Raw genomic sequence first — 16,034 nt, forward strand, 5'->3', positions numbered from 1 at the left:
CAGCAACAAAGATCCAACCCAACACAGCTAAAAAAAAAAAAAAAAGTCTTAGCCAAGACTCAATGTCAGACATAACTTGTAAAAGCTTCCATAGAAACCTTCTCTCTCCCCCCAAAAGTGAAATCAAGATAAGGCCAAAAGAGCTACGTAAATGTTTATATGTTTGCCTGTCCAGGGGAAGACAATAATCACCTGGTAGCCAGTATTTCTAGAGATAATTGCAGTGAAGATCTTAAAACTGCTTCATACTGTTTTGATGATGGGATCCTAGCGGATTCCAAAAAAGCAGAAAAGGCACACAAGGAAATCATTGTTGGCCTTGTATTAGGCGTTGTCATCCCTGAAATAAACAGCTGTCCTCCTACCATAGAGCTTCCTTTGTCATCCAGTCCATCTGTGCTAGAATTGAAAACATGTAACTCAGAAGATGAATTTTGGGTGGAGATCCTGAAAGATAAGAGGGCTTCTCAAACGCTGGAAAAATAGGCAGCAGTTTTGATCACAGTCAAGAGATTTTTCCAACTCAAAAGACTTAAAAAAAATTTTTGGACTTGTCCCCAGTAGTTAATGTAGCTATTTGTCCTTGACAACTCCTGAGCATGTCAGAGACAGAAGTGGGGAAGGGAGTCAGCATTCTGTGATCCTACAGAAGTTGGGCAGAGATTCTTACATGGAGAAACAGTTCAAGACTACAGCTACCTCACCCAGAGGAACCTAAGATCCTCGAAGGCAAGTAAAAGCCTTGTGGGCATCCAAGAGAAGGCCAGTCAGACCGAAGATTTCTTTAGTTCTGCAGCCATAGTTGTCTCCTTGCTCTCGAGAAAGAAAGAAAGTAGGTTTAGATGAATAGCCTCTGGATTTGAGTTTGACTAGAAGAAGCCAGTTTTGGCTAAAAGGGGCTGGGAATATATTTTGTAACATCCTAGATGCTAGCGATGGAGTTCCTATGACTCCTAAAAATGTTCTGGAGACTCCGAGCCTTAAAGAAGACAGTAATGAAGACTCAGGTATAATGACTGAAGTCCTCAGTGATTATAACCAGATGGGAAAATGCATTTGCAACAAGTTGCAAGAAACAGATGGGATAAACTATATTCAGACAAAACTAAATTCATTCTTTTTTCTTAAAAAGTGAGCATTTTTATTCCTGAAGAACCGTTAGTGAGAATAAAAACAGAGACAAAGAGAAATGTTTAAATCCAGAAATTACCCAGGAATATGAGCTAATCCAAAATGCAGAGTTTTTCAGCTTTATGTTTGTGGTATTTTGTGTTATAAAAACAAAAAATTCTTAGCATGATATAAGCACATGCACATACATACTTACATAATTTTGAATTTTAGCATGGTTTTTGTCGTTGTTTTAATTTGAAGGAAATGGATTGGCGAAATAGGGAAACAGTGATTTCCTCAGATGTTAACATTGTTTTCAGGAAATCTAGATAAGGAGATGTCAACTGAACTCCATTTTGAGTAAGAATAGAAAATAGTAATGTTAGTTGTCTACTGTTCCAGAAAAAAAGTTGTTTTTTTTTTTTTATGTAATAATCCTTGGTGTGACTTTATTTTGTCTACTTAAAAAAAATGCACAACGTGAGAGTTGCGAGTTGAGTTTATTTGGGGCAAAATGAGGACTGCAGCCCAGGAGACAACATCCCAGATAGCTCTGAGAAACTGCTCCAAAGAGGCACGGGGGAAGATTAGTGTATATGTAGTCTTGGTAAAGGAGGAGTACATGCAATCAAACACATTTTTTTGTAGGGGGTTTCTGCTAGTCACGAGGAGCAGATGCCACCATGAAGGGATTCAGTGCTTTTCTGGATACGAGGAGATGCAAGGGTTGGGCTTATAATATCAGCTCCTGAAAACATCTATCTGAAGACCTGTTCCGCCCATCCTCCAAAGCACAGAGTGCCTCATTCCTGGTCTCCACCCTGAATTCCCTTCAGGGGATGTGGAAGGTCAGCAGCTGCAGCAGCATGTGTGATTTAATCCTTGTAGTAGAGGTAGATGGCAAGTGCCCATGGCAAGTGCCAATTTGTAGCTGACAATTTCTAGGAAACAATTAAGTGAACAGTCAAAAAATTGTTCACTGATGATTTACAAAGAGGGGTTTTTGTAAAAATCACCATATTTTATTTTAAGTTTTCCAAAAGTTTTGGTGTCTTGTAGATAGCCTGGGTTTAGGTTTCTTTATCATATGAGAAATAGTTTTTTAAACAAAACTTAGAGTTTGATCCTTCGGTAGCAAATTAAATACTGTGCTTCAAAAATAGAAAGGAAGATCAATGGAATTGAATAGAGAACTCAGAAGTAAGCCCAAACACATATGGGCACCTTATCTTTGACAAAGGAGGCACGAGTATACAATGGAAAAAAGACAGCCTCTTCAATAAGTGGTGCTGGGAAAATTGGACAGCAACATGTAAAAGAATGAAATTAGAACACTTCCTAACACCATACACAAAAACCAACTCCAAATGGATGAAAGACCTACATATAAGGCCAGACACTATAAAACTCCTAGAGAAAAACATAGGCAGAACACTCTTTGACATACATCAAAGCAACATCCTTTTTGACCCACCTCCTAGAATCATGGAAATAAAATCAAGAATAAACGAATGGGACCTCATGAAACTTAAAAGCTTTTGCACAGCAAAAGAAACCATAAACAAGACTAAAAGGCAACCCTCAGAATGGGAAAAAATAATTGCCTATGAAACAACGGACAAAGGATTAACCTCCAAAATATACAAGCAGCTCATGCAGCTTCGTACCAAAAAAGCAAATAACCCAATCCACAAATGGGCAGAAGACCTAAATAGACATTTCTCCAAAGAAGACATACAGATGGCCAACAAACACATGAAAAGATGCTCAACATCACTCATCATCAGAGAAATGCAAGTCAAAGCCACAATGAGGTATCACCTCACACCAATCAGAATGGCCATCATCACAAAGTCTGGAAACAACAAATGCTGGAGAGGGTGTGGAGAAAAGGGAACTCTCCTGCACTGTTGGTGGGACTGTAAGTTGGTACAGCCACTATGGAAAACAATTGGGAGGTTCCTTAAAAAACTACAAATAGAACTACCATATGATCCAGTAATCCCACTCCTGGGCATATACCCAAAGAAAACCATAATCCCAAAAGAAACTTGTACCATAATGTTTATTGCAGCACTATTTACAATAGCCAGGACATGGAAGCAACCTAAATGCCCATCAACAAATGAATGGATACAGAAGATGTGGCATATATATACAATGGAATATTACTCAGCTATAAAAAGGGATGAGATGGAGCTATATGTAATGAGGTGGATAGAACTACAATCTGTCATACATAGTGAAGTAAGTCAGAAAGAGAAGGACAAATATTGTATGCTAACTCACATATATGGAATCTAAAAATGGTACTGATGAACTCAGTGACAAGAACAAGGAAGCAGATACAGAGAATGGACTGGAGAACTCGAGGTATGGGAGGGGGCGGGGGGTGAAGGGGAAACTGAGAAGAAGCGAGAGAGTAGCACAGACATATATATACTACCAACTGTAAAATAGTCAGTGGGAAGTTGTTGTATAACAAAGGGAGTCCAACTCGAGGATGGAAGATGCCTTAGAGGACTGGGGCAGGGAGGGTGGGGGGGACTCGAGGGGGGGGGGCGTCAAGGAAGGGAGGGAATATGGGGATATGTGTATAAAAACAGTTGATTGAACCTGGTGTACCCCCCAAAAAATAAAATAAAATAATAAAAAAAAAATACTGTGCTTATTCTAAAGCATTATGCAGTTTAGAAAAAAGAGCACTTTTGGACAAATAGACAGTTGCTTAAGTTGCCGATTACATTGCCTAGACTTTTTTTTGCCTTTTTTTAAAAAATAAATTTGTTTATTTATTTATTTGGCTGAGTTGGGTCTTTGTTGTTGCGCGTGGGCTTTCTCTAGTTGCGGCAAGCAGGGGTTACTCTTCGTTGAGGTGCGTAGGCTTCTCAGTGTAGTGGCTTCTCAGTGTAGTGGCTTCTCTTGTTATGGAAAATGGGCTCAGTAGTTGTGGCATGTGGGCTCAGCAGTTGTGGTGCACAGGCTTAGTTGCTCCAAGGCATTTGGATCTTCCTGACCCAGGGATCAAACCCGTGTCCCCTGTATCGTCAGGCAGATTCATAACCACTGTGCCACCAGGGAAGTCCATTTGCTGTTATTTAAGCAGTAAAATTTATGTTACTCCAAATATTTCTTTAAAGATTCAAAGCTCACTGTTTGGGAAGGTGGGATCTTAAATATTATATATACATTATTCATGCGTTATAATGAACAATATTTTACAGCTACCGTTGACAAATGCGAGAGTAGGTATATCATTGCATATAGTCTTAACTGTTTTCGGAAAGTTATTTTTTAAAATATTGTTTTTATGTTTTCCATAATATACAATATTTTTCTGTTCTCATTCATAAACACTAAGACAGTTTAGACGTGCGCAAATGTTCCTTTTGTGAGCTCACTGCAAAACGACTAAAGCACTTTCAGTTTGTAGAACGTATTACTTGTCAGATGTTTTTAACTCTTCATACAGTTTAGAAGCAACTCTCTGATTATGCTAAACACTAATTGCCAAAAACTTGATAATGATTTAGTTGTTACACCTCATTTGAAGTGAAGCTTATGAAAGAGAGAAAGTTGTGGGTCTTTCCTATTCCTGTTCTTTTCCTCTACAGTCATTCCAAGATAGAAATGCTTACTGTATGCCTGGATTTCCACTTGTCCACATAGCCTTTGAGTCCTGTGGTGTATGTGAAAAGTGAAAAGCTGCAATCAGCAAAGAATACTTTAGGTGGGAGTACGCGGGTATGTGTGCGTGTGCCGTGAACACTGAACAGTGGCGCCCACTCGCTCTTTCTGTGCTGAATGGTTGATTGGCCAATGCGTCAATCAAAAGCAAGAGCAATGCTACACCCTCAAAGGGCCCCCTACCCTGGGTTCGACAGGTCCTAACCCTCCGGTTTATTTTGCCGGCAAAGGCTTGCTAAATACCATTTGGTGAGGAGGATATCTTTGCTTCTGACAAAGCTGTATCACCCCTTACAAATTACCCGCTGAATCGGCATAGTCACAGAACCACAGCAGAAACACACAGAGAAGCATGGGGCCAAAAAGGTGTAAGCATGTACCATGTATCTGAATAAAAAAGGTCTTCTCCTGGGGATTGCTCTTTTTCTTTTCCTTTGAGAAGAGAAGTTGATTCCTAGGAAGTGGTCTTACTTTTAATTCAGTTTGGTCAAAGGAAAGTTTCAGGGCAGAACATCCTGCAGCTCCTGAGCTCCATGTCACAGTCGGTTTGGGAAGGTCACAAGCTGCAGCCCTCGATGGTCTAAGACTGTTTGGGGAAGGAGCAGTGTTGAGGGAGGTGTGGGGAAAGGATGTGGAAGTCACGAGAGAACCACCCACTTCTACTGTTACCGAGTCCAAGCTCGCTCTGCTCACTGCATGACAGGCCAGTGCATCGGAGACGAGGTGTTGAGGCAAGGAATACGATTTTATTCAGAAAGCCAGCAAACCGAGAAGATGGCAGACTAATGTCTTCAAAAAACCATCTTATTGAGATCTGGATACCAGTTTGTTTTATAGAATCCGAGAGGGAGAGGCTGTGGGGAAGTGAAGTGAAGGGGCCATCGGTCTTATGAAAGATCTCCGGGAGTAGCCAGCACGGGTGAGGGGATATGTTAATTTCAGCCATTCACACAGGTGGGCAGGGCAGATTGTCTGCCTGTGAGCCGAACAGAGGCACTTTAGTTCAACATTCAGGCAGAGGGGCAGTGTTCCCAGAGGCAGGCCATCATGTATGATTATAATAAAGAAAGCAACAAAAAGCAAAGGTTAAAGTCAAAGAAACAGATCTAACATGGAGTCTGATTTAGCGCTACACAGTAACACTATGGCTGCCCAGAGGACCCCTTCCGTGTGAGAGGGCGCTCCTCTGTGCTGGGGAGGTGGCAGTGCCACAGGGGTCTCCATTTGTATGGCCTTTTAAGCAGAGTATTTCTTTGGATCTCACTTAATGTAAGTCATGCATGCACATGATAAAAATTCAAATCATATAAACAGATATGCAGGGAAAGTAATTCTTCCTCTCACTTTTTTTTTTTTTTTTTTGGCTGAGAAAGGTTTACTGCAGGGCTAAACAAGGAAAACGGATGGCTAGTGCTCAAAAACCTGAACTCCCAGATGGTTTTCAGAGAGGTTTTTATAGGCAAAAATTGGAGTGAGGGCTGCAGAGTGTGTGACTGTCTTCTGACTTCTGATTGGTTGATGGTGAGATAGTAGTGCTATGCTCCAGGAATCTTGAGCTCCACCTGAAGTTGCCAGTCCTCCACCTGGGTGGGGGCCTCAGTTCCTGCAGAAGAACTCAATCATATTGTTATGTATATTCCTTGAGGAGCAATCAGGCCCCTGCCCTAGGGCTGCATTCTAGTTTCCTGACTGCTTCTCTTTCCTTTCTGCGTTCCCTCCCTTCCCTGATAAGCATGTTTGAGTCTGCCCTTTGGAACTCTGGAAGGTCAAGGAGGCTGAATGAAGCCTATTTCCTACAAACAAGAAATAGAGACACTGAAAGGATCTGTACTTGGGAGGACCCCACAGGTCCTGCTCAGTTTCAACACCACACTCTTTTTTGGCTTCTTGCCACTTATTTGCTGCTCCATCTCAGTCTCCCTCCTCTGCTCCTCCTCTTTTTTTGTGTGTGTGACTTCTAAATGTTTGAACGTCTCCAAGCTCATTTTCGGCCTCCTTGCTCTTTCTTATTCACTACAACATCTCATTCAGTCCTATGGCTTTAAATACCATCTGTAGGCTGATCATTCTGAAATGTACATTTCTATCCTCAGATTCTTTCCTGAATTCCAGACTTGTATTTGCAACTGCCTACTTAGCATTTGGATCTCTAAAAGAAATCTCAAACTCAACATGTCAGAAACCCAGCTCTTGATTTCTTCTTGCCAAACTGCTCCTTCACAGTCTTCTGCATCCTTGAGTCACTTTTGATTCTTTCTTTCTTACGTTCCACATTTAATCTATCAAAACAGATCCTTGATCCATTCTCTTCTCCAAACCACCACCATTTCTCAGTGAACAACTACAAAATTTCCCTGCTTTCACATTTGCCCTGCCTATATTTTCCATAAGAAGCCAGAGTAATCACTTAACAACTTAAATTAGGTAAGAATAGTCCACCTTCCACCAGCTTCCCATGATACGTCAAATAAAATCTAAATTCCTTAGCTCCTTAGTCTTACTTTCAAAGTCCTATGTGATCTGAACACTGTCTACCTCTCTGATATAGTTTTGTTCCCTTTTCTCCTTTGCCCATTCTGTTCCAGCTGCACTGGCCTGCTTTGGATTCTTCCAACCCAATAAGCCAGTTCTTTCCCTTGATCTTCACGTGGCCTTAGCAAGCCTAAATGGCATCTCTTCACAGAGGTTTCCCTGACCACTCATTCTAAAGATGCCCAAACCCAATCATATTACCTTATTTTAATTGTTTACATAACACTTTTATCCACCAGATATTTTTATTGTTATTTTGGCATTATCCATCCCAATTACAAGGTGATAAGAAACGTTGTTTTGTTCCTTCTTGTGTCGCCTGCATAATTTGGCCTAATACTCACAAGTCACCCACAGGACATTGGATATGTGAGTCTGAGGCACAGTTGAAGAGGTTGAAGATGTTATCAGCTGAAATCTTATATAATACTGTTGCAGAAATTGATCCCACGAGAAACCAAGCACCACACTTGGAGGGTTGGAGACCTCAGGTTTATTGAGCCAGGGGACCCAGACGAGCTAATGGTCCAAAATTCTGGGCCCCGTTCTAGGTGAGTTCTCTCCTTATATAGGTTAAGACACATAGCTACAGTTGGCATGAATTGATTGGCTGCTCAGTTCCCATAGATTTCAGGTGATTACAGAGCTGGGCGTTGCTAGGGGTTACATGCAAAAGGTTTTCAAACAAAGGCAAGAACGTTCCATACTTATCTGATCATCTTTAAGGTTCCAGTTGATTGTTAAAGTATTTTGTCCTCACTCTAGTGCAGCAAGCAGGTTTTACAGAAGCAGAGCAGGCATACAGCTATGAACTCCAAATTCTTCCTCATCAGTACTTCCCCAAGACTAATGACTTATCTTCCAGGTATTTCTCTATTCCACCATTTTCCCTCCATCATCAAAGAGATGGAGAAAGCACAAAGGGGTCTTCATCTCTTTGCAGGATTACTTGTACAGTTTTCCAGCTGATCTCTCTGCATTCCATCTGTCCCCTCCAATCCATTCTCCACCTCAGTTTTCAAAACACAAGTCTCATGTGTTACTTTCTTGCTTGAAATGCCTCAAAGTCTCCCAATTACCTGCAAGATAGTCATTTGTGTAACACAGAATACAAGGGCAGCTCCTCTCTCCATGGTCTTCTCATGCTTTACTCTCCAGCAACACCCAACTGCTTGCGGGTCCCTGCGAATAGCTTGCCTTTCCTTATCTCTGTGTCTTTGCTCTTGCTTTCCACTCTGCCTTGGAATGTCGGTCCCTTAGAAGCTGTGTGACCTTGGGACATTACCTAATCCTTCTGAACCTTAGTTTCCTAATAATCATGATTCTTCACAGGGGCAGCATGAGGGCCAGTTGGTATAAAATATAGATAATAAAGTACATGCCAGGTATATAACATGTGCTCAGCAAATTGTATGTATTTTTATAAGCCATGTTAACATTAACAACAATACTATATAATAATGTTGTGGAGCTAGTCTGGGATTTCTGATAGTTTGACTGCTTGCCTTGGGGAAAGTAACCAGATCCGGTTAAAAATTCAAACTACCAGCTCTGATTCTCTGATCTCTGATTTAGCGCTTTTCCTGTCCTGCCTGGAAACCTTGCCATTCACATAACTCCCACCCCATGATTCTCAAATCTGCAGAGACAAGATAAGCTCTTGCTTCTCATCAGACCCTGGGACTCTTCCTGGCTATACACCCAGGTGAATGGCCAGTCGAGATTGCCCAGCTTTCTCGTGACTTGGGATTGGAAATCAAGACTTTGAAGTTTTTCTCCCATCTTTCCTATGGACATGCTAAACAACCAGGCTTCAGGGACTTGCAAAAGCCTCCCCAGGGTGGCCTCTTGGCAGAGGAATACTCTTAACAACAGGGTAAATGGGTCCTGCTGAGTTCAAAACACTTTGGCACCAGGTGTCTGTCTTGTTATCACTGCAAAGGGGTTTAGGCATCTACTTGGTATCTTGTAGATTCCAGACATGAAGAAGGATAATGACATGTTATAAACTTCCAGGGTGTGGTGGGAATGGTGAGACAAGGGCTTTGGGGCCAGTGAGATGGTTTAGCCTGGAGTGTTCCACAGGGACACAAAGCAGGATTGTTGTGCATAATGACAGCCTTTGACTGGGTCGGAATGGGACCCAGGTGAGCCAGTTCTCCCGGCGACTGAAATCTACTCTCAGGGTTTAGCTGCTCTGACCTCTGTGAATTTCAAACAGTCTCATAGTCAGTTTGGTTAATACATTCATTTACTTAGAGACTTTAAAAACTAAGCCGGTGATTACATACTGGATACCCACCACATGCTAAATACTGTGTTAAGTACTATAGAAAATTCTAAGATGAATCCTGAGATGGTCCCTGCCCTCTAGGAACTCATAGTCCCGTGGGGGATAGAAGACCTATAGCTCAATAACTGACATAGAGGGTGGAAAGTGATAGCGATTCAAGATAAATATAAATAAACTGTAAAGCGAGTTCAGAGGAGGGAGAACTATTCAACAGCCAGTGAAAGATCTGAAGCTGAATTTTAGAGCAAGAAACATTTGCACTAAACTTAAAGGATTAGAGATAAGGAGGGCATGCCAGGTGGAATGGTGGCAGAAAAGCCTGGATGTGTATAGAACTGCCACAAGTTTTTTTGGTCCACAAAAGAGATTGGAAAGATAGGTGGGAACTAGATCGTAGGGGTCCTTATGGTCTGTGTAAGAAGTTTGGACCTTGCTCCTTAGGCAGTGAGCTTTGCAGCAGCAGTGCAACCTGATGAGTGTTTTAGGAGGAGCTGGAGGTAGAATGTAGGACAAGAGGATGGAAAGGATGGGATGTGGAGGACATTACACAATTATTAGGTTAGTTCAGGCTGGTGGAGTGGAGAGGATTGGGCAACCTAGACAGGTGTCTTGAGTAGAATTAGCACGACTTTGCAACTGATGATAAAAAGAAACAAGGGACAGACATGAATCAAAAGTACTTCTCTGGTCTTCTCTGCTGGTCCAGCAGTTAAGACTCCGTGCTCCCAATGCAGGGGGTCCAGGTTCAATCCCTGGTCAGGGAATTAGATCCTGCATGCCGCAACTAAGAGCCTGCGCCCTGCAACTAAAAGATCCCACATGCTGCAACTAAGACCTGGTGCAGCCAAATAAATAAATAAATATTTAAAAAAATACTATGAAGTTTCCAAACATGAGTGGCTGAGGAGATTGTGGAACCAATAGGGGGTATAGAAGGCAAAGCATATTTGGAAGGAAATGGGAGGAATTCAGTTTTGGACAAGAGGAGTCTGGGGTGGAAATTCAGACTTAGAGTATGGGAGGGAAATGACTCTGTAGATATAGAGTACAGGATCATCTGTATTGAAAAGAAAACAAAGCAGTAGAATTCCATAAGATTTCAGAGGAAGGAGAAATGGAGAAAGAATGAGAACCAGTATGAAAGTAACTCTGTACTCTGGGGTCAGAGAGACCTGAGTTTGAGCCCTAGGTCTGCCACATACTTTTTGTGTGACCTTGGGCAAGCTACTTACCCTCTCTAAGCCTCAGTCTATGCATCTGTAAAATGGGATAGAAAATAGCATTTTTCTTGGAGGAGAGGTGAGGATTAAATAAGATGATATGTGTAAAATATTTAGAATGATGCCTGGAATATGCTTAATAAAAGCTAATTATTTCAAAAAATTTATTACCACTAATAATGGAAATGATTGTGGACAGACACTTGTGGGCACTGACACTTTTAGGGGGTAGGGGAAGAGAAATGAGAGAAGATATGAGAGGAAGAAACAATGGAAGAAGATCAAGGGACTATAATTCTGTGACATAAGGAGAGAGTTTCACAAGGACTTGGTGGCCACTGTTATCCACTGAAATGAGAAGTTAATGTAGATGAGTATAGAGAAAACACCATTAAATTTGGAAGGAGAAAGTATTAGTTTGTGAGGGCTTCTATAACAGTACCACAAACTAGGTGGCTTAAATAACAGAAATGTATTCAATCACAATTCTGGAGGCTAGAAGTCCAGGATCAAGGTGTTGTCAGGGTTGGTTCCTCCTGAGGGTGTGAGAAAGAACCTGTTACATGCCTCTCTCTTAACTTCTGGTGATTTGCTGATAATCATGCCATTCTTTGGCTTATAGATACAACACCCCAATCCCTGCTTTTGCCATCAGATGGCGTTCTCCCTGTGTGCTCGTCTATGTCCAAATTTCCCCTTTTCATCAGGACACCGGTCATATTAAATTAGGGGCCCCACCCTATTTCAGTATGACTTCATTTTAACTAATTATATCTGCAACAACCCTGTTTCCAAATAAGGTCACATACTGAGGTACTGGGGGTTAGAACTGCAACATATGAATTTTGTGGGGACACAATTCCACTTGCAATAGGGAAGGTGGCCTTCAGAAGAACAGCTTCAGCAGAAACTGGGTTATATGCAGGAGAAAAGTCAGAAGGTGGAACTGTGAGGTGGAAGAGAAACAGAAGACCATGGGGCAATTTGAGGTAGGCTGACCATGAGGGCAGAGAAAATGTTTATACTGATGACAAAGCAAAACGGATGTCTGAGCAATAACATGTGTCCACGTCCAAGTCCAGAGGGTGGACTGTTCTGCATACTCCTGCCCGGCTCTGCACTATTTTCTTTTGTTTTTGCCTGTATTATACAGAGAATTGATTTATCTCTCCAGTTAGCTTATGAAAAAAATTGTCACTGAGAGAGAAAGGAAGCAAGCACATGCAAGAGACCCTGATTTATATTATACTTTAAAAATATAATGAGGGAAGGAGAAAGGAGGTTCTTCTTTGGATATAACCAGAGCATATGCACTCAGAGAATTTCAGGATTTCTTTTAAAATTCCGTTTTCTTCCCCCCAAAGAAGATATGTAGCTTAGAATGAAGAACATTTCCTTTGAGAAAAAGCTTTAAAGATAGTAATAATCTTAATTAAATAGTCTTTCGTATTCAGAAGGGAACAAAATTATAAATGTACATGCAACTTTCTCAACTGTATGTTCTTTTTAATGATATTAATATATCCCTAGAGATAACAGTAAAGCTTCTTTCTAATTAGGTAGTATTTTATTAAAGTGAATGCAATTTCATGTTAGTTTGAACACCATTTTCAAGAATTAAATAGTAATCATAGTCTCAGATAAACTGGGTTTCGCTTTCTTCTATGGAAATTATTGGTGCTGGTCAAAGGCTAGTTTTAGGATGAAGGAGACAATGAGTCTGCTTGTTAGATGAAGACAATTCAGATTCGCTGAGATCTTGCCAAGCATGACTATGCTATTGATAATTCAACTTATGCCAAGATAGCTATTTTAAGTAAAAATTAGAGTAATTTAAACTTTGTGGAAATCTTACTTTTACAATTGTTTTAATCAAATAAGTCAAAATAATTTACATTTATGGATTCAGCCTTAATTCACCTCTCAGGGCATAGTATGGAGTTGCGGCACGAGGATTCAGGCTGGAAACAGAAAGACTTGAGTTCAAACCCTGGTTCTAAGAGTAAAGAAAAAAGCAAGCAAAAAGTATGTAAAATTGCAAATGATGGAGATTAAGATAATTGTACATATAAATCCTCCAAAGGAATAAACTGAAGTGAAAAACATGAGATGTTGGAAAAGTGATTAAAAAGCTATGATGCAGAACACAACAGAACCAGACAGATTCACAATTGAGTTTTTTTTTCTCATTTGTAAAGAACACATAGTTCAAATGTTTTATAAACTAGTCTAGGTCATAGACAATGATCACATATGAATGTAGATGAAAATTTCTAAAATATTAGCAAATAGATTCTATTAACATATCTGAATAGTAAAACAAGTACAGTGTATTCCAAGAATGCACAGTTCAGTACTTGAAATCTATCAACATAATCCATTAATCAACAAACTAAAGAAAAAAAATCAACTTATCAATTGAAAGGACATTTGAAAATTTAGCAACTATTCCTAAAACAAACAAAAACTCTCACTAAAATAAAAATTGTTTACCAGAGATGAACAAATATTATCCTAAATGGTAAAATAGTAAAACCATTTCAGCTCAAACCAAGAACCAGACAGGAATGCCTACCCATCCAGTTATTATTTAACATTGTCTTGGAGGTTCTTACAAATATAATACATAAATAAAGTATTCGGTAAAAATACTGGGAAAGAGGAGATGAATACTCTCTTTTTCTGACCATATGATTATACACATGGGAAATTCAGGAAGCTGTAGTAAAAAACTTCCTAGAATTAATAATTTGGCTAGATGTCCAGCTGCAAGATAAATACATAAAAATCAGCAATTTTTATCTATTCTAAAAATAAACAGCTACAAATGGAAATGTTAAAAGGTAATCAATAACAACAAAGGTATAAAATAAAAAAGAAGTTTAACAAGAAAGGTATAGGACTTATATGAAGCAAATAATTCATTAGAAGTTGTGTGTCTTACAGAGAGACATAAAACAAGATGTAAACAAATAGAAATACCATGTTTTTGGATGGGAAGATGATATTAAAATGGCTAATTCTTCCAAAATTAATGTATGAATTTAATGCAACTTTTTAAATGCAATTAGGGTTCCTGCGGCTTTGGATAGATGAGGATTCAATAAAGTGATATTAACATTTATATAGAAAAGTAAATGCCCAAAGATGTCCCAGAAAAATATGACAGACTAGTGAGAGAGGATTTACAAGACATCAGAACATACTATAAATTAAATGTTGTATTGGCATAGGAATAGGTAACTAGATCAGTAGAACAGAATAAATAATCTGGAAACAGATCCTGGAATGTATAAGCATCTTCTGTATGAGAAAGTTTAGTTCTTTGGGAAAAGGATGCATTTTGTAATATTCAAAATAATATTCAAAAATAAATTAAAGATATTTGTAAAAACTAAATATAAAAAATTAAACTATAATATCTTGCAAGATATTCTGGGAAACACATTCTTGGATTTTATGAGAATTGGGAATGAGGAAAGAAAGACCCTTTTAAGCAGAAGCTTAATCATATTTAACTATATAAAAATTCACACTCTTGAATGGGGAAGATATCATGGGTTAAAGTCAATAGACAAATGACGAATGTGGAAAAAATAATTATAAAGCAGGTGTCAGGTAGAAGATTTATAATGAAAACACACCAAAATCTGATTACAAATGGCAAACAAAAGATGAACTATACATTTAAAAAGGGCCCCGTCATATAAATAGGCATTTTGTGGAAGAGCAAATTCAGTTGCCAGTAAACATACAAAAAAGGTGCTCAAATTCATTAGAAGTTAGAGAAATGCAGATTGTGTTATCAATAATAATGAAGTCATTCATTACCTCTACCTGATTATTAGAAGGAAATAGTAGTGCCAACTGCTGGTGGTGGGAGGTAGAGAAAAAGGTAATTTTGTCCTTTGTGAAAGGAAATATGAATGATTTCAGTCTGTTTGGAAGGAGATCTGGCAACTTCTTTTAAAAATAAAAATATATCTTTTCTTCAACCTAGCAATCCCTCTTAAAGACTTTATCTTATACAAATGAACTCATTCTGATTTGAAAGGATTTCTGTAAGATGCTGTGTTTTTTTTATTTTCTCTTTTTTTCTACAAAAAGCTTTATTGTTCCCATTTGTTCCAAGGCTTGGGAGAGAGTTCTGGGGTGGTTAAAAAGCTGCAAGAAGCTGCAAAGAGAGGCTTCAGGTAGAAGCCCTGACACCAGAGGGGCCCCCCAAAGGCCACTGGGCTCTGGAAGCTCCTAGTCGTGCTTGAGGGTGAGCCTTTTGAAGAAACACTCGCCCAGCCCAGCCTGGGGAGGTTGGTCAGGTGGTCGCCCATCTTCTTGATGAGTTTCACCTGCTCATCTAAGGCGGTCGCTCTCCAGGAAGTCACAGAGGTGGGGGTCTGCATGGGCAGAACCCAAGGCCTGCAGATCCAAAAGAGCCTGGTCCAGGTTCTTCTCCATAAGAATGGCGACCTCCACAGTGTCCTGGGTTTTACCCCACTCATCTTGCCATGGCTTCTGAACATCCTGGAAAAGGGTGTGGCAGCCACACTGGTTTTGCATTTTCAAGAGACACTCGGCATCCTCACACTTCTCCTTCACCAATGCACGGAAGAAGTGGCCCACACCATCCAGAACCACATTGTTGCAGTCAAAATAGAAGCCCAGAGAGTGGTAGGTGTAGAAGGCCTGCCTATGCATGGACGGCGGCCTCCACCTCGGTGGAATAATTCTGACGAATCTGGGAGCTCATGGTTAATGGGTAATAAGGATGTAAGCTCAAAAAATGGTGTTGGCTGGTCCTGGAGGCCAAGGATAGCTGAGTGGCTGGTTCCCAAGGTTGCAACTAGAGAAAAGGTTGGAGGGTGGCTGGAGGCTGGAGGAAGGGGTGTCGCTGGGTCTGTTCTGGCCAAACACTGTTGAAACGAGAGACAGATCCGGGGGACCGCCAAGCATACTGCAAGACTGTAAGTTATTGTTAAGTGAGAAAAGCAAGATGTCAGGAAGTGTAGATAATATGGTTCAATTTTTATAAGAGAGACAATGAAAAGCTTCCCCCACTGTGAATGTGAATATATGAGATTATGTAAATATGGAGAAATATATGGACAGATTCATGCTAGGTTATTGACATGAATTTTCTCTGGTATTGGGTAGAGGGTGCAGTTAGTAAACCAAATATAATTTCATCAACA

At 40.1% G+C, this 16,034-nt stretch overlaps 1 pseudogene; it reads right to left on the reverse strand.

Moving 5' to 3' along the window:
• Positions 1 to 15,093: 15,093 nt before the first annotated feature.
• On the reverse strand, positions 15,094 to 15,592 carry LOC130859956 (ferritin light chain-like; annotated as a pseudogene).
• Between the last annotated feature and the right edge of the window lie 442 nt (positions 15,593 to 16,034).

This window comes from Hippopotamus amphibius, chromosome 9 (assembly GCF_030028045.1).
Source record: "Hippopotamus amphibius kiboko isolate mHipAmp2 chromosome 9, mHipAmp2.hap2, whole genome shotgun sequence".
Taxonomy (NCBI): domain Eukaryota; kingdom Metazoa; phylum Chordata; class Mammalia; order Artiodactyla; family Hippopotamidae; genus Hippopotamus; species Hippopotamus amphibius.